Source organism: Aedes albopictus, chromosome 1 (genome assembly GCF_035046485.1).
Source record: "Aedes albopictus strain Foshan chromosome 1, AalbF5, whole genome shotgun sequence".
NCBI lineage: Eukaryota > Metazoa > Arthropoda > Insecta > Diptera > Culicidae > Aedes > Aedes albopictus.
Window position 1 is genome coordinate 8372082 of NC_085136.1, and position 27549 is coordinate 8399630.

Here is a 27549-nt window from a genome sequence, read left to right on the forward strand (position 1 = left end):
ACATGGGGTCCGAGTGGGTCTTAGGGGGTTCCGGAGGCATTTCAGGAAGTCTACGAGTATTTTACCCTGCTTACAGAGGCATAAATGGGGGTTTCGGAAAGTCGGTGCATCATATGAGGTCCGATGGGGCTTTAGGGGGATTTTGGGAAGATTCAGAGTGTTTTCGGTGGGATTCAGAGGCGTTATGTAGACGTTTTCGGGGGTTTCAAAAGGTCTCAGATGCGTTACATGGGGTCAAAGGGGTTTTTGGAAGTATTTCAGGAAGTTTCAGAGCATTTATGGCAAGCTTCAGAGGCGTTACGAAGTGCTTTTGGGGGGTTTCCGAGGGTCTCACGTGCGTTACATGGAGTCCGAGGGGTTTTAGGGGATATTGGGAGCATTTTAGAACGTTTCAAAGCATTTTCGGCTGGATTCAGAGGCGTTAAGAAGGAGTTTTTGGGGATATCAGAGCGTCTCAGGGGCGTTACAAGGGGCCCGATGGGGTTTTAGGGGGATATTGGGGGCATTTCAGAAAGTTTCAGAGAACTTTTATCAGATTTCAGAGGCGTTACGGCGGCGTTTTTGGAGGTTTCGGAATGTCTCAGGTAGGTTACATGGGGATGGGGTTCATGTGGTTATAGGGGCATTACAAAGCCTATTCAGAAAGTTTCAGAGGATTTTCAGAGACCTCATCACAATATCTTTTGAAACGCCTTTTGGAATGCCCTTTGATTTAAGGGAGTTCTTGAAACCCCCTGATACGGCCCTGACCTGAAATTGTTCCGTAATCCCATTGCAACTCATAAATCATGAGATCAATGCAACACAAGAAAAAGATTCCTTCAAGGAATACAACAATAAATTCCTCCTTTAGAGTTCATTCAAACAAGCATTTTCTCTTCAGAACTACTTTAATGATTTCCATCTTATAAATTTGTGACCATTCCTTCAACAGTATTTTCAAAAATCTCTTCGAGTATTTTTTCAAAGAATATTTTAAGTATCAATGGATCCTTTAAAATTTTCGACCAAATATTCAATCAAGTATTCATCCATGAATTGCTTCAACAATTGCCTCAAGGATTGCTTCATGAATTTCTTCAAGGAATCCCACGGAAACTATTACAAAGATTAGTGCAGATTTTTTTTTCCAAAAATTTAGTTTTCTTGAAATTTTGATTTCTTTAAGAGTTCCAAGGATACCTTGGATACAAAACAAAGTCTTCCAAAGATTGCATCTGGAATTCCTCTAATGATTCTAACAGGAATTCAGCATTGAATTCCCTCATGAATTCATCCCACGATTCCTAGGGGAGTTCCTCTAAATAATCTTACAAGAATTCTTCGAAGGATTCCTTAAGAATTTCCTCAGAATATTCATCCAAGTGTTTCTCTAAAATTTCCTACAGAAATTTCTCCAAGAATTCCTTCATGAGTTACTTATGCAATACTATTGTGAATTTCTTCAAGGATACTGTCAGGGATTTCCTCATGGATTCAATAATAAAATTCCACAGATTTTTTTTTTATCTGTATTAACGAGATTTTTAGCCCTAAGCTAGTTCATCTCGGGACCCACGCTTTACTTCCTTTCCGAAGGAAGAACTCACATTGTGCGAGTTTGTCGGGAGTGGGATTCGATCCCAGGTCCTCGGCGTGATAGTCAAGTGTTCTAACCATCACACCAGGTCCGCTCCACAAATTCCACAGATTTCTTTAGGAATGTCTACAATGATTCTTTCTGGAAAACTCCTCAAGGAACTTTCAGAAACTCCTCCAAGGATCCTTTTAAATATTACCAAGTATTCTTCAAAGAGTTCTTCCAAAGTTTGCTTTCGAACTGCAGAAGTAATTGCTTCGTGTTTTTTTTAGGAATTCCTCCAAGAATTACCTCAGGAATTCATCCAAGAACTCCTTCAATTGTTGCTTAAGAAATTCTTCCAAAAATAGCAACACTTCCATGTATTCCTCCAGGAATTCCATCAGGGATTCGTTAATCCACAATATCCACATGAAGTTATTCCTCCCTTCTTTAAAAATCCCTTCAGCAGGATTACCCCAGAAATTCCTTTGAGCTTCACTTTAGAAACTTCTTCAAGGCTTCTTTTAAAAATTACTCCGAGGATTCCTTCGGAAAAACATCCAATATCTCCTGCAGAAATTTGCATATTGGTTCCTTTAGAAATTCTTCCAATGATTTACTAAGAAATACTTGAGATATTACTCAAAAGGTTTATTCGTTGATTCCCCCTAGTATTTTCCGGGAATTCCTTCATGGATTCCTTCAGAAATCGCCCAGAAATGTTTTTAAATGAATCTTTCAGAAATATTTCATCAATTCGTTCAGTAAATCCTGTACGACTTTCTTCAAGAATGTCTTCTAGGATCCTTTCAAAAAAAAGGTTCAAGAATTGCTACGGAAATTTATCCAAAGATTTCATTGGGAACTTCTTGAATTTCTGTTTCATGAATACCTCCAAGTTTTTTTTTTTATTATTTTTCAAAGGTGTCCTTCAAAATTCATTCAAGGATTTCTTCAAAGATTTCTCCAAAGATTTATTATATATTTATTTTAGGAATAGTTTCTACGTTTGCCCTAGGAATCTCTCCACCAGGGATGCCATGTATACAGATTTATCTGTATAATACAGATTTTTGAGCATCCGTACAGATTTCGTTTTATATACAGATTTCTGAGCTAGAGAGGCTATTTTATGTTTGTATGGGATACAGATTTTTCTCCCAAATTTTGTATGGGATACAGATTTTTGAAAAATGTGATACAGATTTTTCAAAAAAATCATGGCACAGACTGTTTAAGGCGAAACTGGAAGCATTTCCTCATATTTTGATTTTAGATTTTTTATTAAATAACGAAGCAATATTTTTTAAATCGGTTTTCGTGCACATGTAGAGTATGGATCAGGTTATCTTCTGATTTTTTTACGCGGCAGAACATGTTTTTCGTTTTTGCAGAAACTATTTTTGAACAAAATTTCACTAAAAAATGGTTTCTGCAAAAACGAAAAACATTTTCTACCGCGTAAAAAAATCAGAAGATACCCTGATCCATACTCTACATGTGCACGAAAACCGATTTTGAAAATATTGCTTCGTTATTTAATAAAAAAAAACAAATCCAAAAAAATGAGGAAATGCTTCCAGTTTCGCCTTAAGTATTTCTTCAAGAACTTCTCCAAGGAATCTCTCTTGGGATTTTATTCATTGTTAATTCATCAACGACATTTTACACCTGTGGGGTTTTCATCGGAATTTATGCAAGGATTTTTTCAACCGTCCTTTCAGGTATTCCTTCGAGGATTCCTACTGGAGTTGTTCCATATTTTTTAAATAATTCTTTACACATTCTTGCAAAACTACAGAGAATTTTTTTTAAAGATGCTTTTTAAATCCCTCCACGTTCATATAGCCTCTAAGCAACTACCCGAATTACATTTTCAGTTTTCTTACAGTCTACAATCTGTTGTTATCAAAAGATAAAAACGATAAAACTTGTTTAAAAGCTTAGTAATCCTAACAGCTCTAATAAACCCGTGATAAAACCCTATAAAACCCGAAAGAGTTTGTCAAAGCCATTCCTTAAAAGGGGCTGTCCATAAACCACGTGGTCATTTTTTTGGGACTTTTCAACCCCCCCCCCCCCCCCGCGTGGTCATTTGTCCATACAAATTTTTTTATTTGTCCATACAAAATGGTCATTGGCCAAACCCCCCCCCCCCCCCCCCCCTCATGACCACGTGGTTTATGGACAGCCCCAAACGCTACTTGAATTTACGCCACATTCTTGTAGTATACTATGCGGCATAGATAAGGTATGTTGTGCAGATCGCAAGAAGATCAACAAGCCGTTTCATGGTTCTAAAAACGCCTTGGATGAACGATTAAAACCAAAAACTGTAAGCAAATCTGAAACTAAAATCACCACGTAAACTTGCAGTAAATTGAAATTTATAAATGATGAAAAAACGAAAACTATGTCGGTCATCCATGTCAATTATATTCATTTTCAAATTTCCACGGAGTAAAACTATGTTGCTACGACAAAGAAATTCATGCCAGACAAATTTACCAATATTATGCAATAAATTGTTTCTGAATAAAGCGAAGCGCCTCGTCATTTTGAGGGTTTCGGCAAATTACAAATAACAATTTTCATCTCGCTAGCAAACATATCCATTCAAATGACAATCTGAACATTAACATGGCGCCCAGAACTTGCTAGCAAGAATTTATCATTTTGATGAAAAATATGGATGCCATCACATTAAATCCTCCTGGCTATGCTTGAGATTGTTTAAGATCACCTAGTGTAAAAGGAACATGTTTTAGGGTTGCTGTTCTTTACAAATACGGTGCAAAAACTAGATTACATCTTCTTATTCTTTACTCATAATTATTTCCGCTACCCAAATGCTTTTAGATTCTATGCAAACGCTGGTTCAAACTATATGCTCTTAAGAACCCGCCCCTTGGCCGATAGCCGTCAAAAATGTAAACAATACAAATGTTTTCTACTTTCGTCAGGGGTTTAGTAGTGTTTCGTGTTTTCCTGTGACTAGTTTAGCTGCTTTGAGTATTCGGTAAGTAAATATTGATAATCACAGGATACTGGCTGTAACTGTGTGCGTATAAAATTCATTCGCCGGTTATTACTTTATTACCGGAGCTGGAGCAAACGATGTGATCCTCACCACCCATCAGTTGCTTTGGAAACTCCAGTCACAATCTGCACTCTAGCAGAGGGTGCTCAATTTAGTCGCCCTGCCTGGGAAATTATGCCCACCAGAGGTTTTCCCATCATGATATTTTTAAATAAAATGAAGAATAATTATGCCTGATTGATTACTTTTTCGATTGTGTGTATATCAAATCATTAGATCAATAGAAGATCGCATTGCAGTAACAGTCTTAAGCTGCCTTTAACGCTTCCAATGGTAATTCCGATAAGGTTTAAGATTGCTTTATTAAGACTTTATGCAGTCTATCAGGTTTTAAGACCAATAAGATATGGCATGCATGTGGCTTTGAAAGAAGTTTTAGTATCTAGTTTTAATACGTACTTAACAATTCATTTGCAATAACGTTTCAGCTTAGCAAAAAGGCAAGCAGATAAGTTTTAGTCGCTGGACTTCTAGGTATTGTTACAGCTCCTTTACAACATAAACTGCTTCAGTAAACCTAAAAGTTTTTACTGTATCCATGATAAAACCTCAATAAATAATGTCTAAGAGCAGAAAGCATTGAAATCGTTACTTGGGTAAGGTCGGTCAAGTAGTGAGTTCAATAGCTGTTAAAGGTCACCACGAACTCCCTTAAGTGTGGGTCATCAAAACGTGAAGCATAACTAAAGATTTCTCATTGTATTACAAATTGGATTCAACTGAAAACTCTCTGGATTTCCATAAATTTTCTTAAAACGCCCTCAACACTTTCAACAGTTGAAACATCTTAAGTTTTCTCCTTGAGGCCCCTCTGCAATACACCTGAAACTTCCCTGAAACCTGCTTTATGCACCCTGAAACCCACAAAATCAAAACAGTTATTGCAACTCCTTAAACCTCTCCTTCTCTGAAGCAATGCTTTTCTTGGTGTACTGAGAGATGCACAGTTTGGTGGATATGGGGATGTGTTTAGGGGGTCGAGGAGAGAGGATCCCTGGATTTTACTTTTGTTGTAGACGACGGCCTTAACTTCACACTACCCGGATCTTCCTGTTCGGGTGTCTGTTGAGCAGATTTTCCCTCCCCCTTCCCCATGGTTTAGAAGGAAAAAAAATCTTATAAAGCTCTCCTAAAAGCCCCAGAAATCCCCAGGAACCCTCATAGAACCATTAAAACTCCACCAACCTTCCGAAATCACTTCGCAACCCCTCTGAAGCCCAGCTTCCAACTGTTCTTATAAGCACCTGAAGCTCTCCTGAAAACCTCATATGTTTATTCTTTGGAGCCGGTAGGGTCAATATAACCCTGGCGAGGTTGCGGCAGCAGTGGTGATAGTATCCGGCTCCAAAGGGTTTAATCACCTAAAGCTTTTCGAACTCCCCAGGAGCTCACGCAAGGGCCCATATAGCCGAGGCGGTAAACGCACGGGTATTCAGCATGACCATGCTGAGGGTGACGGGTTCGATTCCCGCTCGGTCCAGGATCTTTTCGTAAAGGAAATTTCCTTGACTTCCTTGGGCATAGAGTATCTTCGTGCCTGCCACACGATATACACATGCAAAATGGTCATTGGCAGAGGAAGCTCTCAGTTAAAAACTGTGGAAGTGCTCATTGAACACTAAGCTGAGAAGCAGGCTTTGTCCCAGTGAGGACGTTACGCCAAGAAGAGGAGAGAGAGAGAGAGGAGGAGCTCACGCAAACGCTTTGAAACGTCTTGAAACCCCTCTAAAACCGGCCTCGAAAGTACTCCTGAAAGCCCCTTGAGCTCCTTGAAAACCCCGGAGTCCTTTATGAAGCCCCATAGAACCACCTTTGAAATGCCTTGAAACTCCCCTGAAACCTTCCGAGACCTCCGTAAACTTCTCTTGAACACTCCTGAAGCTCACTGAAGGTCCCCGAAAACCCATTACAACGCCATGAAACTCTTCTAAAATCCATCCGCTATGAAGCTCCCTGAACACCCCTGCATCATTAAAATAGATTTTGAGCAGGTTTCTAGGGAGACGTGAGGAAAAGTGTGTTTAAAAATATGCAAGGAGGTTTTCAGTGACCTTAAGTTGGGTCATCAGTGGAGGGTTTAAGATTAGCCCTTTTTAAGAAAGTTTCAGAAGAAGAGGTGCTCTAGGGATGTTTCAGAAGGTATTAAGGGAGAAATCAAACAGGGAGGGCAAGTAGCAAGAAAAGTTCAAGAGAGATTGGCGAATGCCTTAAGAGAGGCAGGGGGTGCAGGATTTTTATTTGATTTGGAAGGAGTAGCAAGGTGAGTTTTAAGGGTGGCTCAGAGGGAAAAATGGGCTAAAAAGAGATTTCCAGGCAGAATTCAGAGATGTTTCAGAGGAATTCCAGGGAACTTTCGGAAGGAACTTCAGAAGGTTTCGGGGATTATTCAGGTGAGTTTCATTTTATTCGACATATATTACTTAAACGGGATAACCCTGAGACGCTCGCTGGTGACGAGACGTAACAGGCTTGGCCACCAGGGGTTCCCAAATTCTTATTTACGGGGTCGAGTCGGCTATCGCAGGCTGGTCCTTCCCCGTGGACTGCCAGTCACGTGAACACTCCACGTGGGTAACGTGTCACTATCTCCACTGGCTGCTTGCTCTTAGATAATTCAGAGCCGACGGTATGGTTTGAAAGTAGGAACTAGGTCCTAGCCGGAACTCCACGGGTCCTAGGAGAATTCGAGGAGGTCTTAGGATGCAGAAATGCCCCACGGGTTTTCTGTAGGTTAAACAGGTTACCCGGCTCAATTGAATTTTAACCCAAAGTAGGGTTTTCTTTTCCACTATTGCTACTCTTCACTATCGTTCACTCAACTGAACTTAAAACTTACTATGGGACTGTAAGGCGGCCCTAGTTATCCGGATTATAACCATCTGACGGTAGGGATTACTTGAGATATCGAATGGAGAAGAACCATGCAATCCGATTTAATACTTACAATCGTCACACCTTCATTCCTCCCATTCCCTTATGCGTATGTGTATTATGTTACGTGTGTTACAATTTAACTTCTTATTTGAATTTATAGTTGGGATTGGGAGTGGGTATTACTGTTGTATTGACTTCCATACAGTTTTGTTTACAAGGAATGAATAATTTACAACAAACAGTGAATAAAAACCCGAAACGTGAGTTTCGCCGCCTTAAAGGCGTTTCAAGACGAGTTAGCGGATTGCTTCAAGGATTACCATGTGAACTTCAGAGTGGTTTCAAGGCATATCAAGGGGAGTTTTCGAAGGGTTTCAGAGGGACGGTTTTCATGATATCTTTAGGGGTGCAAAGAGGTTTCAATGAATTTCAGGGGCTTCAGGGGACTTTGGTAAAGTTTAAAAGAAGTTACTGGAGATCTTAGGGGATTTGTTATAATGCGTTCCAGTGCTTTTCGGGAGGTTTCGGCAAGTTCTAGAGCTTACAGGGGGCTTAAGTAGATATCAATGCGGTTCATGTCATTTCAGGTGGTTCTAGAGGGCTTCAGTAGAGCTTAAGGATAGACTACAGGGATTTAAATATATTCAGGGAGTTCAAAGAGGTTTCAAGGAGTTTTATGAGGGATTAAGGAGGGCCTTCAGGTGTTTCGGGGGCATTTCATAGGGGTCTCAAGACCTGTCAAAAGGTTTCAGTGAACTTAGAGAGGTTTCGAGCTTCAGAGGGTTTCAGAAGGTTTCAGTTGAGTTGAAAGGAAGCCCATGGGGTTCTCAGAGGTGGTTTTTGTTTTGAAGGTCCGATGCGTTTCAAGGTGTTTCAAAGTTTTCCTTGAAGTTCAAAGTGGTTACAGTGGGTTTCAAAACACTTTAAGGGAGGTTTTCTGAAGATTCAGGGGGTTTCAGAGGGTATCAGGAGGCTTCCGGTCCCACATAAGGGTTAATGGAATTTCAAAAGGTTCTAGTGGTTTTCAGAAAGCAGTAGGTGCTGCTCCTTCCAGAAGTTCTGATTTCGAGCTATCTGCATTAGAATAAGCAGGAAATAACTCCTAAGGGTTGTAGAGTTGAAATGTCAGGGGATTTCATGGGACTTTCAGTCACGGATTTAGCGATTTTATATGCCAATCGGCGGATTTCGCGGGTCCGTCCAATTTGGTTGCGATTTTCGCGGGTTTGTCTTTTCAGTGATTCCAACAGGAGGTTTCCCAGAAATATCTGCAGGGAATCATATAGAGCCTCATTTCCCCAAAATCTTCTCAGGGATTTCCTCCATAGATATCTCAATTAATCCCACGGATTCAGGCATTCATTATGAAATTTCTCCAGTAATATTTCGAAAAATTTGAAGAGACTTTTCTACGTTCCTAAGCAAAAGCTTATCTGGGTTTTTCTTCAGGTACAGGGATTTTTTTAGAAAAGCGTGCAAAAATAAAAAAAATCCCAATGAATTCTTCCACAAAGAGTTTTACAAAGTTTTTTTTCAGATATTTTTTCCAGCAATTTTCCTGGGATTCTTTCAGATATACTTCTTTGGTTTCTTCGGAGAATACCTCCAGAGTTTTCTACAGGAATTCAACTGAAAGTTTAATAAGAAATATCTCCAGAGACTTCTTTAGTATTTTAGGTTATTGAATTTTAGAATATAATTGAATGTTTGAAGGAGTTTTGGAATCAAATTCAAAATTTTGAAAGAATTGGAGAACTTATAGCAGGTGTTCCTATAGAAATTTCATGAAAAAATCATATAAAATGCCAAGGATTACATTCTGGAGTAGTTTCTGAAAGAATTTCAGAGAAATATCTGGAGAAATTCCATAAAAATAAGCTAGAGAATTTATGAAAGATTCCCAGAAGAAAGATCTTGATAAATTCTAAAAAATATGAAACAATCCTTCTAGGAATACCTCCAGGAACTTCTAACACCTTAACTTGCATTTTTTAGTGGAATTTTAAGGTAAATCTCAAAGAAAAAATACTGGTGGAAATTCTTACAGCTTCCCTGGATGGACTGGACTCCCTAATAAGTTCATGGATCAGTACAAGAAGGAACATCTGCACGAACTTCTGAAGTTATTCTGAAAGGAATACCTCAGCATATCCCAGGAGGAATTCCTGAAAGAATACTCGGAGTGAGTTGTGGGTTTTCAGTTGATGACTCTTGATAGGAAATCTCTCGATTAACTTAGACACCACAGCGTGTTCGACCTGGCTGGAGGATCCTAGGCTGTTGGAGGCTCGTCGAAGAAACAGCAAAAGGCATGGCCAGCTATGCTTTCGTTGACAACTGTCAATCGTTAGGGTAAATGGTACCCCGAATGGCGAGTGGGTAATTTGGCATGCCTTATCAACTGTCTGTTTACTCGTCGAAGGGTAAGACTCTGAACAGGCTGAGAAAAATGCTTATTAGATAACACATACCACACAGAACTCCTCAAGAGATCAGTGAATTTGCTTCTAAAAGAATGTTTTGAGAAAATTATTAGGAAACTCCTGAAGAAACACATAAGCTGTAATGCATTCTAAAGGGATACCTGGAGGAATCTTTGGAGAAATACTTGCTGAATTCTCCGGACCAAGACTGTGTGTAAAAATAAAGATATCGGTCCTTGAATGGCTCCACAATTTTAGAAGTTTTACATGGAAAATATGATTGTGGAAAGGACTCTGACCCGTGGGATCAGGGCCACGCTCCCTGAATCTTCTCCAATTTTCCGTTAATCATGTTGATTTGATACTACATTACAGTCAATATGCTGATAACGGTCTCCAATATTTTGCGATTCTCATGCTTGCCCTCTGCCTGCAGTAGCCATCGTGTAGCAATCCAGCTACCATGCGTCTCCATGACAACGTACAAGCAACGGGTTGCTGCCTCAAGCACAGAGCGTTGCTTTGCGTACACGCGTTGAAGAAGTTGGCTTCAAATTTCAACGAAAAAATGTTGCCATCCGAGAAGGGGCACATTTATCTTAAATTTCAAGATAATTAGTCCGACATTATAAATAATAACAAATGCGGTCGAGTGGGTCTAAAAATACGGATTAAGAAAGCGGTGGGAAGTACATCCTTCACTATATTTGAATTTCTTCTTCTTGTTTTTCTGTCCGCGTCGTCCGTCGTCGAGCTTTCCGTGGTCTGCGCGCTATTTGCGCTGCTTTCTTCTGCCGCTGTTGTTGTTTGTGTGGACGCGGACATTTCGCGGATGGTTTGAAAAATAACACCCCTTGTGTTCTTCGGTCGGCCGATTCCGTCCGTCCGGTTCTCGGGTTCTCGGGGTGTCTCCACTCTCAAATCTTCCCTCAGCTTAGGAAAATATAAATCGGCTATGAGATCAAGTCGCTTCGCGACACGCCACTCCACCGCCTGCTGTGATTTTCTCTAATTCCTTCTGCGCTTGTTTTACTTTTCCCGACGACTCGCTTACTAGACTGATGGTGTTTGAGATGGTGTTGTAGTCAATTTTTTGCCCGTCGCCATTAATTAAGCGGCGAGTCTAGTCGGCCAGCTTCTCCCACTCTCTGGCGCGCCGGACGATCCACTGCACTGCAGCAACGGCTGTCAGAAGGGTGCCACGGGATTGATTACACTGGTCTTCGAAATTGTTGGCTGTGAGACAGATCAAAGCAAACCGTACCGGGGGTCATGTCTGCAAGAAAAATCAGCACCATCAAAGCAACCGTTGTTATGATACAAGATCAAAACACCCTAATAATAGCGCACACAATAGAAAGCAAGCCAAATCCAACTCATGCAAAGACATTAAAACATTGGTCGTAAAACCGTTTTTAGCTGTCGTATGTAAACCCGTGTAAAGACTTAGCGCGCGCGACCGGCAAACGAACGCCACCATCGCCGCCGGCGGATGATCGAGTCAATCGCACTAAGGGGCCTGAGGTGGCCAAAAGTTGTTAAAGTGACTTCCTTCTATTTCAAGCCTAACTTTACCAAACATAGTATGTAACATATGTAAACAAAGAAAAAAAGATTATCACATAAGGCGCTGAATTTCATTAAGGACTACTTGTAACACTCGCCATTGGGGATAATTTGTGAAAAAAATACCCGGATTTTTAACGTTTCTGAAATGCTCAATGCATGAGTTGCTATGGGAACAGCAAACTTCCCCTTGGATTTTCTCCGTTCGTGGATTTTGTTAGATACGGTGTTTGGTTAAGTTGAGCTTGATTTGAGATTCAAGTTCGGTAGATGGAAGTAGACTACTTGGACCAGTAAACCCTAGAATATTTACTGTGACCACGTCTCGTGTGGAACCGTCCCATAGTGTCCACTTTTGACTTATGTGTATAAATTTAAACCTAACAGCCAATCGGTCGGCTGATCTTTGCGCAGTTTGCTTGGCTATCAAGACGTGTAGATGCTCTCGTCGGAAGAGAGTGGCGGGCGAGTTGGAACGAGGTGACAAAACCAGAGAACCTCTCTCTCACCATTCGGTTGCCCATTAGAGCGCTGTTTAGTGACGTATTATTGCCGCAGCAGCGTCTGTCTGCAGCGAGCGACAGCCCGAGGAGAGATCGTTGTTGGAGAGCTCTTCGACATAGACTCTACAACTAAATCGCTCGTTGATCGTCTACTGTGTGCAAAAAAGTAAAAATAAACTTTCGAGTGGTTTTTGTTTTTATCGCTTTCTTGCGACTTGGACATTGGATACTATGGGAGAAGAGGGGACGCTTCATACATACAATTCGTTCCGCTAGGATGCGAGTTCGATTTTTTTTACTATTGTCGAATGGTTTGCCGGTCTTACACGATCAAGTTAGCATTGCTTCCTGCTACAGCTCAGCTACACATCAGTGAGTGGAGGGATTTTCTTTCTTTCGACTGTGGCCCGAAGGAAAATATTATGACAGCTGGTGTCGAATGGCAACGCGCATCGGTTGCTGCGATTGGAAATATCGGCGAGTGTCGAATGGGGAATGTGACTTCAGGCGACGGAAAGTTCAGGAGCAGACATTTCAATATGTCAGACGCCGGCCGATCGTGAAATATGTGTTGTACACATATTGCTGAGGTATGGATAAGAGCAAAACAGATGCGGGCTGACCTTTTGTTATGCTCGTTGGACGGCTGTGCTATTTTATGTGACGTTAACGGTGACCTTGAGGTATTACCTTCGAAAAAGAATAACTATTTGTATACACTCAACTGTATTTTAAGGTCAAATGGGATCAAATTACTTTTCCCTAATACTTCTATGAATATCAAAGCAAATCAATGCAAAAAATGTGATAAAATCACACACAAAATAAAAGTGAATATGTGGTGTCTTCGTCAAAGTTGTGGCAAACTTACTGTTCCGTCAAAAAATAAATACATATAAACATATTTAATCTAGAACGTTCTGAAGTCGAAGAAGTCAGATATATATAAAATAATTGATTTATCAGTAGGTACTGCCAAATGTTTATTTTATATATGAGTAACTATCCTGGAGTTTTGTTTTTCGTAAACGGAGCTGTTTTCACGATGAGCAATAGCATGGCGAAATCTTCAAACATCTTGAAACTCCCAAGGTCACTCCAATACATTTCCATGATATTTTAGGTGCATCAAACTATCCAGGAGTTAGAAATTGTATGTCCATACTTGTGACCGAGGGGGGTTGTTTTTATTATCGTACAAATTGGTACGAAGGTTCTCAGAATTTGATGAAATTTTTTTCATAGGTAGGGTTAATATATATGAACAAAAACTAAACTTAAGCCCCAAGGGCTGAAAGTCTCTTTAATAAAGACAAATCAATCAATCAATCAACTAAATTTAAAAAAAAATCAGGGTAGCCTAATTTTCCGGAAAACTCCAGTGGAAAACAAACATTTTCCACAGGCAGCACCTACTTTGAAAAATCATAACTCAAGAACGTAGCATCTTAGACACATTTTGTGTGAAATTGTTTTCCACAAAATTTTCCACTGTTGAGGAGAATCGGTTGCAAAAGTCAGAAAAAAACTATTTTCAAAGTCCAGAAAAACTCCCAAAAAAATTATTTTGAAAGGAAATTTTATAAGCTATATTCTGTGAAATTTTCAAGATGTGGTTTTTCTCCGTTCCTGAGTTATGACCGATTTTGTGGAAATTGCCCAGATGTGCTATATGAGCCGTTTCCTTTGAAAAATCATAACTTAAGAACGAAGCATTGTAAACACAATGATTTTTTTTGTGAAATCGTAAGCAAATTTTCTCAGTAATTAAAAAAAAAAAATGCAAAATAATATGTGTTTCCACAAAGTTTTCCACTGTAGAGGAAAATCGGTTGGAAAAGTCGGAAATTGTCCAGAGTATATTTGGATTAAAGGACAACACATTTAGTAATTTTTGAGTGGTGTTGTAAATTTTACTTATTTTTTTCTATAATTTTGATGCATTCTATGGAAAAGTTACGGCTTGTTGAACTCTTTTGTGGGAGAAAAAAGAGTTCCCAAATATTTTGGCCACCTCATGTATTACTGTGGTACAAATTTCCCAGCTAAGTCCTAGCCTCAAAGTAGTCTGGATGATCAAATGCTTGTTGAAAAAGAAGGGAGTTTTTAGTTCCTTTCATCAATCGTATTTTCAGAGACTTTTGTTGAAAAGTGAGGAAAATTCTGCACTGATAAAAAAAACATTTGGCTCGCTTGAATAAGAAGTAGCGATCTTTACCAACATATGCAGAAGTAAAGTTCGAAAATCCTGGAGGAATCTGGATAACAGTTACGCTGCTAGAGGAACAAGAGAACAATAACAAGAACAAAAAAGCTCCTAGATTGAGCAGACATTTCAAGCTAGTCGGTGATTCTGATAAGATGCTGCAAATTCCATGTGAACGCAGATGAATCCAGATATTCCAGAATATTTTTCAGAAATTCCGTCAGGGTTTCTTTCTGGAACTTCTTTAGAATAACCTTTTGGAATGTCATCCAGGACTTCTCCCTTCTTTGTATTCCTTTTTGAATTTCGTCCGGATTCCTACCTGCTTTTTTCCACGATTCAAACATTTATTTTTCGGGATTTTTCCTTGAGAATCTTTTAAGATAACTGAATTCCAACCGAGAGTTTTCACGGGGATCCTACACAATTTCTCCATAGTTGCTCCCAGTATTGCTCCGGCGGTCCCTCGTGGAATTTTCCCCGGTTTCCTGTTGAATTTTGCCCAAATTTTTGTGGGATCTCTTCCAGGATTTTTCCAGGTATCCCTACAAGAGTATCTTTTAAAATGTATACTGTCGCAGGATTTTAAAAAGTTTCGCTTGGAATTCCCTTTGAAGATTTTCCGCGATTCCTTTCGTGTTCCACTTGGGACTTCCCCAGGAAATCTTCCTAGGATTTCTCCAAGATTTCCAACAGGAGTTATTTCTGAGAATTCTACTAGAGCTCCTCCAAATGTTTTCCGAATTTTCTGCAGGATTTGCTTCCAGGATTGTTTTCCGAAATTTCTTTTTTTTTTTCAATAAATTTCCCTGTGCTTTCTCCCTAAGCTTTCCATAGGAGTTTCTGTCTGAATAATTCCTAAAGGAATTCCGCGGGATTTAATTTGAAGTTTCACTCAAGATCCCTTTTGGAGTTTCTCTTGGGACTTCACTCAGAAGATTTCTTCCATTGTTGGTTGGGATGTCTCTTCTTGGCGGTGTGGGAGTTTTTTTTTAATTTATCTTAGATTTTTATAGATTTTTTTGGGACTTCTGTAATAGCTATTACTAATATTTATCATGGAGTTCTTCCTGTGATTTTTCTAGAGCTTTTCGCTGGTTTTCCTCCGATATGTTTACAACATTTTTTTTGCAGTAATCCTCCAGAGATTAGTTTTTTGCAGATTTTCTCGTGATTATTTTCAGAGCTCTTCCCGGAAACCTTACCGGAAATTGTCCCGTGATTCTGGGTGCTTTTTGGAATTCTTTAATAGCTGCTCCCGTAGCTGTTGCAAGGGTTCTTCATGAGTTTTGTTTTCGGAATGTCTCCTGAGATAACATACGAAGGTAATTTTAAGAAATATCGGAAGGAATTCATGTGAAATCTTGCAAGAAACTCATCAAAGACCTGTTGGAGAAATTTGGAGAAGAACTTCGGAAGAAATCCGAAACAAAACTGGAATGTTTAAAAAAACAAATCCCTGAGAGTAATCTTGGGAGGAAACAAAAAGGAAATTCAACAGAAACTCCAAAACCCTCTAAGAAAAATCCCGGGAAAAACTACTAGCGAGAAAAGAAAATAACTATCAGAAAACTCTTTGGATGAAATCCCTGGAAGAACTTCTACAAAAATTAAAAAAAAAAAACGAGAGAAACTGTTGGAAACTTTTCTCGGAAGACCACTAAGACAAATTCCTGATATAAATTTGGATACATATTGAGGAATTCTGGTCGAACTCTCATAAGGAACTCTCGGAAATCCCGAAAGAACACCAAACAAATCTCGGAAGCAACATTCTAGTAGTGATCTAGTGATCTATTAGTGTGGTTAATGGTTAATCTTATCCATGATATTTTAAATTTATTAATTGAACTATTCTTTACTGAAGCTAAGTAACAACAGGGACTTTTATGTGTTCAAATGTGGTTTTCAATTCCACCCAAATTTCTAAAAAGTGAAATTTAAATACAGGTTTTCAAATTAGGTACCTTTTGTCCAGTCAAGCATCTTCAGATTAATTTTGATCATTCCATCTGGTTCTATCGACACCTCCTCTCTCTCTCTCTCTCCTCTTCTTGGCGTAACGTCCTCACTGGGACAAAGCCTGCTTCTCAGCTTAGTGTTCATTGAGCACTTCCACAGTTTTTAACTGAGAGCTTCCTCTGCCAATGACCATTTTGCATGTGTATATCGTGTGGCAGGCACGAAGATACTCTATGCCCAAGGAGGTCAAGGAAATTTCCTTTACGAAAAGATCCTGGACCGACCGGGAATCGAACCCGTCACCCTCAGCATGGTCATGCTGAATACCCGTGCGTTTACCGCCTCGGCTATATGGGCCCTCCTTCTATCGACACATTGAATCGAAATTCAAACAATTTAGTACATCTATTCGTATCTTCCCTACTACAAAAGCAAGCACGAAAACCCATCAACCTACATCAGACCCATTTTTCCTTTGTCAGTCTACTATACTCCCTCGATCTTCTGATTGTAATTTCCGATAGGGCCCCCATCCGCTCTTCCTCATCGTTAATGACCGGCCGCCATCACCAACTCCATCACCATCGTCCAAGTCCAACCGAGTTGATAGCATCCTATGGCCATAATTATGTGCTGTGTTCTTTTAATCTCACACCAACTGGCATGCTGGCATGCTGCGCTGGGGAGCCGGGGTGCTACCAATTGTTGGACACCCCTCCTCCCTCCCAGGAGGGAGGAAACAATCCTTGTCAATTTCCAAGAGTCAAGCCCCACCGGATCCAACGAACGAACCGAAGGCGAGAATAACACTTCCACTGCCAAACATATGATCCCCGGCAATGATGACGGTAATGATGATGATGATGACGGCGACGACGACCTCAGTTCAGCTAGCTGCAAAAAACGCATGCTGTATGTCGCATTGCGCAATGACGTCACCACCAACCGCCGCCGGTTTGTGTCGGAGTTGGATGGAATGCGGCCGTTGCCGCCGCCAGGTGAAGGCGAGATGACACACCGAAACAGTAGCATTATTCTCACATCGGAAAAGCCACCGACATCATCGCATCGGATCGCTTTGTAGAGAAGGAGTAATGAGTGTACCGTACCATACCCCATACAAAGAAGCGAACAGACAATTTGCCACTCTGTGTCCGATCTAAAGAAGAGCGCCGATCATAAGCGCAACTAGGGTATGGGTCTCTGGGCCGAGCCCACCGAAAGCCTATTTGTTAAAAAAACGAAAATGTGATACTGTTTTGGAACCGGTTCCGGGTGTCCCACTGGCAGTGGTCAAATATAAAAGTGATTTTTATTTTATTTTTTGTAATTTGTTTTATTGTAAACGATAACCTTTTAGTTGTTACTTTACACAAGTGAACCAAACCCGTGCATGCGACACATCAAATCGCGGCGTTTTCGATAATCTGATGAACGGGTTTCAAGAAAATAGCCTCATATTACGTTAGAGACTACCGATAGTGGTCCACAACCAGTTCCGGGTGTCCCACCGGAAATGGTCAAATGTAAATAGGAACCATATCCATGTTTGCGGTTCATCAAATCGCTTTTTTGTCAGTAACACAGCGCAACATTTTTTTGTCTCAAGAGCAAACTTATGTGTCTCCGAAGGATTTTGGGCCGCTGAATCCGAATCCGGGCTCAGATTTGCTCCAACACTTCACAATTTTGAGCTATACCTCAATTTATAGGGCAAATTATGCGATTTTGGGCTTTTTTGACTGCAAGCCATTAACCCTCTAATACCCAAATTTTTGATTTTGATCTAAATATCATTTTTCGTCATCTAAAATCGATTTAAACATGTTTTGGAAGATGATTCTTTTTAATTCTCGATTTCGTGAATTTCAGTTTTTGATTTTTCTAATTTTTATTTTTGAACATCCCCACACTTTTATATTTTTCCTGGAAGCCTATTTGGGGTACGGATTTTTTGAGATGAAAACATTTTGAGATTTTATGATTATTGTTGAAATATTTTTATTTTAAATTTTTCTCATAGAAAATTTTATTTTTCGTGTAATTTTAAGGAAAATAATTTTAGAGTGTATTCGATTCAGTTAAACTATTAAACTAGGGTAGCATGATTTGGGAAAAATTTAAAATATGTTAATTGTAGCGATTCAACACAAAATAAACAATGACTCCCAAAAGTTGACTAAAACATCAATTTTTCAATGATTTTAAAAAAATGTAAATACGCTTTAAAATATTCCAAAAACCATTTTGAGATATACAAAACAGTCCTAAATATCAGCCAAAAATATAAAAGTTTTGATTTTCCAAGAAACAAAAATTACAAAAATGCTCAAACTATACCCCGTCTAAAGGCGGGGTTGGGTATTAGAGGGTTAAGCTTGAAAATATTTTTTTTTAAGCAATCAAAAGGTTAATTGGTCAATTTACATCTAAATTAACGACTCATGCAAAATATTTCGTTTTACCTAATTAAATTTTACACAGTCCGCATACGTTACTACCGGTAGTGCTACTTATTCCGGGTGTCCCACCAGAAGTGGTCAAATGTAAAAGTTAACCATACCCATTCATGCGATACATCGAATCGTGACTTTTTAGCTAACCTGATGAACAGTTAGCATGAACAAAGGCTGAAATCACATTTAAAACTATCAGCAGTGTGCCGGATTCGTTTCCGGGTGTCTCGTCGAAAAGGGACCGATATAGAATTAATCAAACCCATGCATGGGACACATCGAACCGTGACGTTTTGATAACCTGATAAATGGTTTGCAATAAAATAGGCTTAGACTACATAAGAGGCTGCCAGTGGTGGTATTGCAGAAGCAGCGTTGAATGATTCGCTGGAATTACAACAGTGAACAAAATCAATGCAAGCGATAGATATGTGATTCCAAGAGAACTAAATCCTAAAAAAAACTTAAAGCGATTTAATCAAATCACACCAACTCACCGCTCAAACTCGAAGGTTTCTATGTGTAATTTGAATCTTGAAGAGCAAACACCTTCCCATTTTCATTAACTTTTGTAAAATAAGTTGCATGCTAACAGTTTCCTTGCCAATTCAACTCCTCAAAAGTTTGTTGAACATCGAGTTTTTCGAGAGTTAATTATGAGTGAACTGCAATTTTCTTCGTTTTCACCGAAATTCTCCGCATTTTATTTTGAGTGACAAACTCCTTCAAGAGCTTGGGCGAACATTTGTTTAGAAAATTCGACTGGACTTTCCGCAAAAAATCGACTGGACTTTTCAAATTTATAATCTTTCTAAAAAAAACCATGGATTCTATTAACAAATTACTTCAAGTATTACTGAAGTTTTTTTTCAAAACATTTTTCCTAAGATTCCTTCAAGAGTTATGCGGCTTTTCTTAGTGTTCCTCCGGATATTTTCCCAAAAGTTTCTCAAGATTTTCTGGAAGCATTTTTTTGTTTTTCCCAAAAAATTCGTATTTTTTTTTAATATTTGCCAGTGGTGTATCCTGATATGTGCCTTGGATTTTATCGTTAGCTTCCTTTAGAATATTTTAAGTATAACCACAGAGTTTTTTTTAATTGTTCGTTAGAGATCCCTCTGTCAATTTTTTTTTATAAAATTTTGGCAAATGTTTTCCCATTAATTTATTAAAATAATAATTCATTTTTATCAATATTTTTTCTTATGACATTTATTAAGGTTTCTCCAAAATTTTCACTAAATTTATCAAAAAGTTTATCAATAAATTTTTCGGAATACTTTCCAGAATTTTTGAAGATTTCTTCGAGATTTATTGGCAAATTCCTACTAGCTTGAGATATTCCAAGAATTTTTTATAGAATTTGTATGAAAGCTATTTTCCCTTAGAATTTCTTATATAATTATTCTTCCCGGAATTTTTACATTAAAAAATCTTACCAGGACTTTTCCCAAGGATTGCCCACATAAGTTTCACCGATGAGGATATCTTCAACAATTTCTAGAACATTATCAAGAAATCCTCCTTGATTTTTCTTCCTTTTTAGGATTACATCGATTTTTTTACAATCCAGGAATTTAAATGCTTTCTTGAAGATAACATATTTTTTACCTCCTTAAGGCTCTCCAACGTTTCCATCTTATACTAACCGTGGCATTTTCTAGGATTTTTTCAAAGAACTCCTAATTGAATTGAGGGTTTTATTTCCCTAATAAATTAAATATCATTTATCTACACATTATTTTAGATTTTTTTACGAGAAGTCATTTAAAAATCTTCTAACATATATCGTCGAAAGTTTCCTAAGTATTTTTTTTAAAGCACTTTTCAGAAATTTTTCTACGAGTTCCTTAATGTTTCTACAGAAGATCAAAATACTCTAAACAAATTTTTCTCTCTTTTTACGACAGATTTTGGAGACTCTTTGGAAATCTCTTCCAGAACAGCTTTCCAGGAATTCTTTGGAATTACCTTCAGGACTTTTTCGGAATTTCCCTAAGAAATTGGGTTTTTAAATTAAGAAAAATGTATCGATTTTTTGATTTTAAACGAAAGAGCACCTTTTTCTGAGCCACTATGATTTTTTGCAGATTTTAAGAACGTTATTTTGGTACCTAAAATTAATTTCAAAGAGATTTTTCAAAATCACCTTTTGACAGCTGGGTAACTGTTTGACAGCTCCACCCAGTACAAAATGCGACGAGGGGTGATTCGACAAATCGCTCCCATACAAACTTCAAATTGATTTTAAAACAGGTTCCCGGGCTCTAAAATTCATGAAAATTTGGATTTCGGCTCAGTTTGGCATGGAGATTCAGAATATGGAATTATCTCAACAACGCTAAAGAAGCCAATTCTTTGAAATTTTTTGGATTTTTTGTTTTTGGAATTCGCTTCAGCAATTCTTTGACATTCTTTCGAATTTTCTTCGAATAATAATTTGGGATTCAATTCGAGTATTCTTTAGAATTCCTTACAGAAATCTTTTGAAATTCCCTTAGACAATTCTTCGAAATATCCTTCAACATTTCCTTTGAATTACCTTTGGAAATTCTTTGGAATTTCCTTAAAAAAACATCGGAATTGCATTCAAGAACTCTTTGAAATAACCTTAAAGATTTTTTTTGAATAATCTTTAGAAATTATTTGAAATTCCCTTCAGGAATTCTTTGAAATGTTTTTCAGAAATCATTTGAAATTTCCTTCAGAAATTCATCGGAATTCATTTCAGGAATTCTTTAAAATTTCCATCAAAAATTCTTTGGAATTCCCGTAAGCGTATCTTTAGAATTCCTTTCTACAATTCTTTGACATTCCCAACTGGAATTCTCCAGATTTCTCTTTTAAAATCTTTGGAATTCCTTTCAGAATTCCCTTTAAAAATGCAGGTACCCTTTGGAAGTCCCTTCAGCAATTACTTGGAATTTTCAACAGGAATTCTTCAGAATTCTCTTCAGATATTCTTTAAAATTCCCTTCAGACACTATTTGAAAGTCCTTCCAACGGTTCTTTGGAATTCTCTTCAAAAATGGATTTGAGATTACCTTCACAACCTTTTTGGAAGTGAATCTCTTTGGAGTCACTGGAAAAAAAAGTATCTTTGAAAGAATTTTTGGAGGAATCCATGGAAAAACAATTCCCTAGAAAAATTTCAAAATCCAAATCCGAGATCCCTGGTGAAGAAACCATAAGAAAAATTCTTGGTACAATTTACGGAGAATTTTTCCAGGAAATATCCAAAGGAAGCCGTGGAGAAATTTGTCTAAGAATCGTTAGAAGCATTTCTGAACAAATCACCGAAGAAGATAAATCTTGTTTGATTTTAAGTCCAAATTGCTAATCACTCCATGAAACAATTTTGAAAGGATTTCATAAAAGATTTCTCCCAAGAAATCCTTGCACAAATTTTTTGAGGATCTTCCATAAATCCGGAAAATATCGATGAAAGCATTTACGAAGGAATTTGTAAGCCAACTGGAATCCTCCAGGATTCCTGACTGGAATCCTCCAGGATTCCTGACTGGAATCCTCCAGGATTACTGACTAGAATCCTCCAGGATTCCTGACTGGAATCCTCCAGGATTCCTGACTGGAATCCTCCAGGATTCCTGACTGGAATCCTCCAGGATTCCTGACTGGAATCCTCCAGGATTCCTGACTGGAATCCTCCAGGATTCCTGATTGGAATCCTCCAGGATTCCTGACTGGAATCCTCCAGGATTCCTGACTGGAATCCTCCAGGATTCCTGACTGGAATCCTCCAGGATTCCTGACTGGAATCCTCCAGGATTCCTGACTGGAATCCTCCAGGATTCCTGACATGAATCCTCCAGGATTCCTGACTGGAATCCTCCAGGATTCCTGACTGGAATCCTCCAGGATTCCTGACTGGAATCCTCCAGGATTCCTGACTGGAATCCTCCAGGATTCCTGACTGGAATCCTCCAGAATTCCTGACTTGAATCTTCCAGGATTCCTGACTTGAATCCTCCTGGATTCCTAACTGGAATCCTCCTGGATTCCTGACGGGAATCCTCCAGGATTCCTGACTGGAATCCTCCAGGATTCCTGACTGGAATCCTCCAGGATTCCTGACTGGAATCCTCCAGGATTCCTGACGGGAATCCTCCAGGATTCCTGACGGGAATCCTCCAGGATTCCTGACGGGAATCCTCCAGGATTCCTGACGGGAATCCTCCAGGATTCCTGACGGGAATCCTCCAGGATTCCTGACGGGAATCCTCCAGGATTCCTGACGGGAATCCTCCAGGATTCCTGACGGGAATCCTCCAGGATTGCTGAATGGAATCCTCCAGGATTCCTGACTGGAATTCTCTAGGATTCCTGACTGGAATCCTCCAGGATCCCTAACTAGTATTTTTCAGTAATTTTCTCATTGAATTTCTACAAATAATTTTTATCGTGTTGTCCAGCGATCAAATAATAACAAAATAAATAACCGTGACGAGGACCGCGACGTGTATTTTTATATAACTCGTGGATCACATCACCTACCAAAGGTGGCTCCAAGACCCACACCTTACCCTACCCTACTAATAAATGCTTCTTTCCGAAACAGCTGTGGGGATGCTGTGGATTCCACGGAATCTAGTGTAGTGAATAAGGTTTGATTCTGAGTAATTGATTGGAAAATATTGAGCGTGCTTTTAGGCAGTACTAGAATGGCTGCCCGGCATTGATGATTTTGATGATTAGATGGCAATGTATGCGTGCGCTTGTTTTCCAGAGCAGGAGAAAATAGCTGGAGAATAACTAACTCAGGTATGAAAAACCGAATACCTACAACCTGAATGAGGTATTAAGTAGCCCTGCATAAGAGGTAAAATACCTAAAATAATAACTGGTATGTATTCTGTGCATAACACGTGAATAATGACATCAGGTATGGCAATACCTAAATAATACTCGGTGATTTTTCCATACAAATAGCGATTTTTCCATAATTGAATAATACCTCAAGCAGTCCTCAACACCAAACCAATAACTCGACGAGGTATTGTGGCAATACTCAAAAAATACCAAAATAAGTTATTTTCAATGCCTGGATAACCGATCAATACCTTGTCTTGGTATGATACCTGACTTTGGTATGCTCCAGTTATATGTCAGTTATTCATTCCTGCTCGGGTTGCTACGGATAGCCGCACAATGAATGAAAGGGAATACCATGATAGAAGACAGGAAAAAAGAGATGGGTTGACTGACTGCTAAGCTCATGATGGGGTTCGAATGGAAGAAGTGAGATAGAATGTTGGTGAGTAGAAGTGTATGTGAGAATGGAACGGCGCACTAAGGGGCGTTTGGCCAATCTAGCTGGCCAATATTATTTTCAGGGGATTTTCACATATCTAATTCGCAATTAGCATTGAAACACTACATCTAGTAACAACGGTTGACGAACTAACATTCCTTTTCTTTCCCGATGACCGTAACAATGAACTACTTTCATTACATCAAAATGAAGATTATTCTGGGGGGTCATCGTCGTATCTGGCGCGCCCTTCCCTTTTTACGCCAATGGCCCCAACGCGACAACAACGTTCAAGACGAAGAGAGCGCGCATCCACAAGCATGGTTTGCTGCATGATGGGAATAAGAAAAGCTTTTCTCCGTTTGATTCTCTCCAACATCAACAGCAGCATGCTGAGATCGGATTTTCCAGCGAGCTTTTCCTGCTGGAGCACTATGTTTTTCCGGATAGTTTCCCCAGCTTCGAGAGCATTTCGCCATATCGAGTGGCAATCGAAACTATGAAAATATCGAAAAAGGGGTGCGAAAAACCGACCCGACAGGACACCTGGCGGACAATAGCCGAAACCGCGGGCTCTCGTAGTAGGATTGAATTCGAGCGGAACTGCACTATGCGAAAGGCGCACGAACGAATGAGGAGTTGATTTTTCAGAAAATTAATGCCGGTTTGGGGTGGAGCGGGAAGAAGGAACGTGTGCCACGGATGGACGGATGGACGGACGGACGGGAACGGGGAAAAGTTATATTCTTTTGTTCAAACGGCTTTGATGTTTATTTGAGGTGATGTCAAAATAATGCTAGTTTGAGTTAATGTTCTGATGAATGGGCGGTGGGATACGTTTGACACCGGGTCCGGGTGACGGGGGTGAGTTTACGGAAAGAAAGGTAAGTCGTTTGTTTTAAATTTGGCCTGAGGTTTGTGGGCAGCAAATCTGAATGCAAAACGTTTTGGGGTGTATTTGTTTTGGATTAGCACTTGAGGAGTATGTTGTGCGACCGTTTGGGGGAGCACGTATGAATCTAATGATATTATAGATGATGTTGCACAGCCAAAGCCGGCTCCTCAGCTTATTGTTCTATGAGCACTTTCACGATTGGTGATTTGATGTTGCATTAAGAAGAAGAAGAAGAATGATGGTGTTTTGAAAAAATGCTATCCCTATAACACAGGGGAAGTTTTTAAAATGCCTCTATAAAATCTAAAACAAAATCTAATTAAAAACGGTTTGATGTACGGTGTTAGACTTTGGACGGACTACACATTGAACGTATAAATTTAAATTTAACATTTTTTTCTTGATAAGGTACTCAATTTGTAGTCCGTTCAAAGTCTAACACCGTACATCAAACCGTTTTTAATTAGATTTTGTTTTAGATTTTATAGAGGCATTTTAAAAACTTCCCCTGTGTTGTAGGGATAGGATTTTTTCTAAACATCATCATTCTTCTTCTTCTTCTTCATGCAACAACAAATCACCAATTAGAGCTGAGAGCTTCCTCAGCCATTGACCGTTTTGCATGTGTATATCGTATTTCAGGCACGAAGGGACATTTACAAAAAGTTCCTGAGCCGACCGTGAATTGAACCTGTATGCTGAATATCTGTGCGCTTACCGCATCGGCTATATGTACAGTCAAAAATAAAATAAATTTAAAAAAAATGATTTTGATAAATCCTGTCAATACAAAACAGTAAAACCCAGATTAATACACCTAGTGGTGATAGTGCCTTTCTCGTCGAATATGTACTAATAATCTTTCCGTCGACGCAATCAATCTTGCCTTAGAGTCAGTGATCAGCCCCAAAATTTGGGGCCCAAATCTCTGTGCTTTGGTAACGGACGAAAAGGAGGAAATGCTCATAACAGCCATCTGGGACTGTACCAGCTACGAATTTCTGAATCATGAGAATACTTTATTTAGAAATTCAAGGTCATCATCGAATTGGGGCACTTATTCCTACGTTATGTTCAACGTATGGGCAGAGCCGAAAGTATCAGACCTTTTAGTTCACTGCTTGATAATCTTCACTGGAGGCTGATTCATACCAAGATGACAATTACTAGCCAGGATTTAACTTTTCCCAAGCATGGTCTGGGATATTTTTTCTTTCTAACCGTTCATCAGGATACCTTAAATGTCAATTGATGTGTCGCGAATATTTTTTTTGGTTTGTTTTTGCATTCGGCCACTTTGAGCGAGACACCTCGAACCGATTCCGGAACACTATCCGTAGTTTCTTATGTGGACTTATTGTGTTCTTGCTGATCGTTCAAGTTATCGAAAAGGCTACGATTTGATGTGTCGCATGAATGAATTAGGCCACTTCCGGCGGGACATCAGGAACCGGTTCCGGGATGTTACCAGTTCAGATATGATCCGAAACCGGTTCCGTAACACATCCGGTCAGATATAGTGCACGACTATTTTCCTATTTACCGTTCATCAGGTTATATAAAAAGTTGCGATTTGATGTGTCGCATGCATGGGTTTGGTTCACTTTTATATTTGGCCACTTCCGGCGGGATACCCGGAACCGGTTCCGGAACACTACTAGATCAGATATCAGAGACTATTTTCTTGTTTACCAATCATCAGGTTACAGAAAAAGCGGTGATTTGATGTGTCGCATACATGGGTTTGTTTCACTTTTATATTTAGCCACTTCCAGCGGGACACCCGGAACCGGTTCCGGTATGCTACCGGTTTAGATATGGTCTTAGACTATTTTCCTGTCTACCGTTCATCAGGTTATACAAAAATCTGCGTTTTGATGTGTCGCATGCATGGGTTTGGTACACTTTTATATTTGGCCACTTCCGGCGGGACACCCGGAACCGGTTCCGGAACACTACCGGTTCAGATATAGTCTGCGACTATTTTCCTGCTTACCGTTCATCAGATGAACAAAGATGCCGTGGTTTGATGGGTCGCATGCATGGGTTTGTTGCAATTTCATATCTGGCCCCTTCCTGGGGTACCGGTCCGGAACACCTAAATTGCCATAACTCCGGAACGGCTGGACCGATTCAAACCATTTTCAATAGGAAACAATGGGACAATATTCCGCGTCGATTAAAACCTAAAGCGTTGAAATCGGATGATATTTACTATCCAAAAGTGAGGTGACATTTTTGTACACATGCACACATACACACGCACACACACACACATACATACATTCACACACACATACACACACACAGACATCATCTCAACTCGTCGAACTGAATCGATTGGTATATAAGACTTGGCCCTCCGGAGGTTCTATCAAGATTCCATTTTTGGAGTGAACATATAGCCTTTCGGTACACCTTGGTGTACGAGAAAGGCAAAAAACGTGTCTAAATCTTTCAACTTTTTAAAAATGGTTCAGTAAAAATGAACAAAATGAAGAGAATTATTTCGTTTAAGATAATGAGCAGGAGACAAATGCCAAACGATTATAATAAAACATTCGTGAAATTGTTCTTCGGTTTTGTAAACTCGAGTTTACTTCGGCAGTCATTACTATTGATTGATTGATTGAAACGAGAAAAAAAATAAAGGAAGCTGCTTGCATGCGGATACAAATGGGCGAATATACATGTGAGAGAGAAACGAGAAACATTGTCCCCTCGGGCTGAC

General features: G+C 39.3%; 1 protein-coding gene across 3 annotated transcripts in view; it reads right to left on the reverse strand.

The window, feature by feature from the left end:
• Window positions 1–27549, reverse strand: part of LOC115254883 (potassium voltage-gated channel protein Shaker-like) — a 332755-nt gene that overhangs the window by 246948 nt on the left and 58258 nt on the right. The window lies entirely within an intron of this gene.